The following is a 5042-nucleotide window of genomic DNA, read 5'->3' as shown; positions in this document are numbered from 1 at the left end:
TATATATATATATATATATATTATTAAATTATTATTAAATTATTATTATTATTATATAATTCTTCACATTCATGTCATATTGTATCTGTCCTAGTGTTAAATATTTCGGTGAGAGTTTTTATCCAATTAGAATTAAAATAGTTTGCGTTGCCTTGCAGATTTCATAGTGCGCCTTCAGAAGCAACAGTGCGGGCGTTTGTGCCTTGTGCGACACAACGATTTTAGAGTTGATAGACGGTTGCGATAACCAATCAGATCATGAGTTGATTATGGTGCGTCCTCTCGCAGACCTTCCGTCGAACGTGTAAACGCGCTCCGTGATTCGGTACTCACTTGTGACAGGGCAGCGCAATGCGGAAATAGACACCAGACAGTCTTTCTCGGCGACCGTTCAAAAATATCAGATGTAGTCTTGCTTTTTAAGGAGGTAAAAGTGTGGATTTGATTTGAGATATATTTGCCAGGCCATTTTGAAAACGGACCTTTCAAAACAAACTCTCGTGAGCCGAGGTGAGTGTGTCTGTATTTTATTTCTCCAGCCGTGGCATCATAAACGATGGTGTTATGGGGGGTATTTATACAATTTGGGCTCTTCACTGCCCTATGATATGTTCATTAGACATATGGATGACATTCTGCAAAAGTGGAAATGCCTCAATGATCTTAATTAAAGACTATTTGTTCTTTTCTAGATACTGTTGAACTGCAATCACCTCCACACATCAAACCGTAGCACATTTCAGTCCAAAGGGCAAAATCTAAAAAGCCCTGCTGTGTCTCACATCTAAAATTTCCCTCTCAAATAACTGCGGCGCTCGTGTGTCACTTGCGTCCGGTGATGTAGTGGCGTGATTAGCAGCATGACAGGCTTAAGGTGGAGCAGTGAAAAGCCCGGCATAATAAAGCTGGATCACTCAATGTTGGGATGTTTTATTCCTACAACTACCATTGTTTCTTTCATGTCATTACAAAAGCTATTTTTCATCCTTAAAGGACTGACAGAACATGAGTTATGACTATAGTGTGCGTCAGTAACTTTGTATTTTTAGGATCAACCTGTCACAAAAACCTTAAGCTTAGTTATAGTCGGGTGCTGAGATGGCGAGGGTTGGTTGCTAAAGTGTCAAGGACATGCAGAGTGATGAGGAGGTTCACCAACAGAATCTAAATCTGTCACTGTACACCTGACCTCCTTGAAGCGATAAATTGAACCAAAGTTTATCAGTGATTGATTTTAAACCCCAGCAGCAGTCATTTCAAATTTAACTTTAGCTCCCTATCTGGCTCACAGAGGTGCAGAGTGATTGTGTTCAGTTAGACATGATTGGAAAGACTTCACATCACAGGAAAAGGATAGGAAGGATTAATCTTCTATTAATAAACTCAAATAAACAACAAGCGACAACCATCGCATATTCAGCCAAATCAACGTGGCAAACAAAATAGTGAAGAAAATGGATACAAAACCTAACATCATATACTTTTTTGTCTGTATGCATTGAAAACATTTTTTTAACCTTACTAGTAAAAACATTCACATTTGGGGCACACTTAACTCCTGTTGGATGTTAATTCCATTTGTTGGGCAGCATAACAGCTAAATGGTGCTTCACCATGTTTGGTTTGTACTCTGGGTTTCACTATTTGACCCAAGACTGCTGATCACAGAGCCCTACATTTATATTACATTTGCATTTCCTCAATGTATTCCGGACCGAAACCATTCAGTGATTTATTCTGTAGCGGACGTTGATAAATAATGCTAATAATGTGTTGGTATTGAGTGCTAGAAGTTAAGAAATATTTCACCTTCTTTTAAGATGTCTCCATACACAATGACAGGAAATCACTGGGAGGCAGGTGGCGTTCTGTGCAGACAGCATACTCAGAACCCAATCGGGGGAGAGGTGGGAGCGATTGGGTGGAACAAACCACTTGTGAGGTGCGTGTGCTGGCGGCCTGTGCGGTTGGCTTTATTTTCATGGTTTAAAACCAATTACATTGCAGTACTGGAAGCTTATACAGTGTCTACCTTGTTTAAAAAGTATATATAGCAAAAAAAAAAAAAGTTTTTAGTGGTGATGAAATTCAATTCAGGGGTGCTTGAGCACCCCAAAAATGTTTTGGGGGTTTAAAGCACTGTATTTCAAAGTGTTTACTAAATAAAGAACTTGAAATTAAGTAGATAAGATTCAGATGAATTTCTTTTATATATTTATATATTGTCAAGGCCCCTGCCCTATGTCTTATATATTTTTTATTTAGCATTAGCTTAACCTATAATAACAAAAGATTTATCTTGAATCAATCAGATAGATTATTGTAATACATATTTTTTTCTTGATTGAAAACAAAAAAAAAACAATAAAAATATTGAAAATAAAAACAAAAAAATCATGGGAAGTTGCAATTTTTTTTTCTCAATATTGGGGAAAAGTAATCGCAATTTGATCAGTTTTCAAAATCATCCACACTTAGTACATCTACTACTAATAATGAAAAACTGTTTAGAAATGACAACAAATTTTAAGCTGGCCAGTGTCACAGAACAGACGATCCACTGTGGAAGTTGTGCTGTATTAGTTCCTACACCAGCGATTGATTGTCGAGTGGTCCAACAGGCAACCCGCCTCTCATGGATGGGTGAATAGTTACCACACACACAGCGCCCTGGACTGCCCTTGACTTATGAGAATTCCCCAAGTGTGCTGCCATAAGGGATCAACAATTAATATGACTAGGGTTGCCACCTTTCGTAAATCAAAATAAGGGATGCCCAGGTCTGCATCTTGGGGCCGTTGCCCCAACAGTCTTGACCTCTGTGGGATGAAGCCCCCGTAGCCGTGTTATATTTTTATTTGTGTCAGTGTTTTCAATGATTTTATCCCCACAAAACTATTTGAGTGTTTTTCGTTTGGCTGATGTGAAAAACAAGGCGCAGATGTTCAGTACAATTTTCACATCTACAGTGAGATGGTCAAGAGCCAGTCTTACTGAGTTGTGTTCAATGTGGGCATGACAATTGCTGCTCTCAATCAGAGCTACAATCCCAACAGCAGACTCATCAAATAAACATTTTGTTTGTAACCCTCCATTCTGGACTGAAATATTGAACTGCAGCGGGAAACATCTTCCTGTTACTGTTGTTTATTAAACAGTATTTGTTGTCTATTTCTGTCATGACATAAAAGACAAAAATGTATGTAAAAGCCATTGATGAGGTCTAGGAGGAACCTCAAAGTCACGTCTGTATTTTTGCAAGCATTTTCTCTTTTACAGACATGGTGTATTGTTGGATGTGTTGGACATTAAAAAAAAAAATAATGCAGCTGACTGTGACTCTACCACGCTTTCACCTGCTCACAGCCTGACCCAGAATCCTCACAATGTCATCAACACGGTGTAAACAGAGAGAATTTCTCTGTGCTTTCTCCCCGGGGGAGCTCAAGAGCTTCTTAAAGTGCTGCTGTCGTCCTGGATTGGCACATCCGAGAAGTGATGTCAGACATGGCGACTTCGCATGATGCTAACGACCCACCCTGGGGAAATGATTTACTGAGACAGGGCAAGGGGAGGAAAGAAAGTCTTACGTAAGTATCAAACAATGGCGGCTTTGAGAGGCGAAAAAAGAAAGTGAGAGGGATACTCTTTAAATACAACATAACCCACAAGTATCAGCAAGGTCGGGCTGCTGTCACGTCTATCATGAAGTGTCTTCAGTTGTCACTTGCTCCCCACTAATAGACAGGCACAGCTGGCCATGCGAGCAGCTTGCTAATGTACTTAATGATTTCCTTATCACTCACTCTCCGCTGGCTCATCCTCGGGGGGATTGAAATGCAATCAAACAATTTGCAATATCTGTATTACCCCCAATTAAAAATGTATTATTCACAACTGGCAGATGATAATTGAGCTGGAGCCTAATGCATTTTTAATAACTCACATAACACCCAAGATAAGCATAATTAAGAGGGTGCATGTTAGCGACTTGAACCAAAGTGCGTCAGACACAATTGTTTTGCGTGTTGGATAAATACTCCTGCTCATTACAAGGTGCCAGAATATTTCATTCTAACTAAAACGTTTTGACCGTAAGTGTTTGTCCTAAGCAGCGAGCCACTCCATTGCGCTTCCTCGTTTGGTCTTCACTTTGCTTATGACACCACTTTCCTCCTCCACCCACACTCTGTTTACTGTTTACGCTGCAGCCCACTGGCAGTGCCGCGTCGCCATTCGTCACTCTGGCTCCAGTGGAGAGGACGGCGCCTGTGACCCCACCACCGGGAAAGGAACAAGGGAACGAGGGCGAAGGGACTACAGAGGAAAATGACGGGAGGAAGGGAGATAGCTGTTGTAAGGGTTGAGCAGTCATGTTGTATAAGAACCAATCAGTCAGTGGAAATGATGATGGCTGATGAATAGCAAGGCTGACGGCTTTACACATACACTGGTGCCTCGGTTACAAGGAATTGTGACAATGTGCGTGTGTGGGCACAGAAGATAACAGAGGAAGTTACAGAAGGATTACGTCCCGAAAGCTATGCTGCATTGTATTGCGTCATCTCACTACTTTGCCTGGTTTGGTCGGAGTGGGACAAAATATCGATATTCAGTTGTATTGATCGTTATCTGATTTCCAATCTATTTGAGCCAAGGCACCAATATTTTACAGTAATAAACTAACCACAAATGTTACGAAAAAAAAAACAATATGAAGATTTGTTAAAGTACTTTCTGCCATCTGGTGGAGGAGCATTTAATTCTGCCTTTTATTACACAGAATATCGTGGACAAATATACATTATTTTATAAAGGGTTAAACTGTAGGGGGCCATTTTTGTTTTACAAGGTACAACCTTTTGTGATGTACCCTACATGGATCACAATTGAACCCCGAAGTACAAATAAGTACTGCTTATGGTTGGAAATGGTCCATAAATTGGCCCAAATTCGCAAAGGGACCATGTCTGAACATTTTTATTTATATTGATGGTACTAGCAAGGGCGAGGCCTGTGTGAATGTGTTCCGAAAGAGCCCG

General features: G+C 40.3%; 1 long non-coding RNA gene across 1 annotated transcript; it reads left to right on the top strand.

Moving 5' to 3' along the window:
• The first annotated feature begins 242 nt into the window (after positions 1-242).
• On the top strand, positions 243-4676 carry LOC148338317 (uncharacterized). Its single transcript, XR_015842900.1, has 4 exons — positions 243-510; positions 1821-1942; positions 3367-3590; positions 4212-4676. It is a non-coding gene; the product is annotated as an uncharacterized LOC148338317 (long non-coding RNA).
• The last annotated feature ends 366 nt before the right edge of the window (positions 4677-5042 follow it).

Source organism: Idiotropiscis lumnitzeri, chromosome 4, assembly GCF_059441095.1.
Source record: "Idiotropiscis lumnitzeri isolate Australia: NSW breed Sydney's pygmy pipehorse chromosome 4, RoL_Ilum_1.0, whole genome shotgun sequence".
NCBI classification, from domain to species: domain Eukaryota; kingdom Metazoa; phylum Chordata; class Actinopteri; order Syngnathiformes; family Syngnathidae; genus Idiotropiscis; species Idiotropiscis lumnitzeri.
This window is presented reverse-complemented; position numbering and strand designations above follow the sequence as displayed.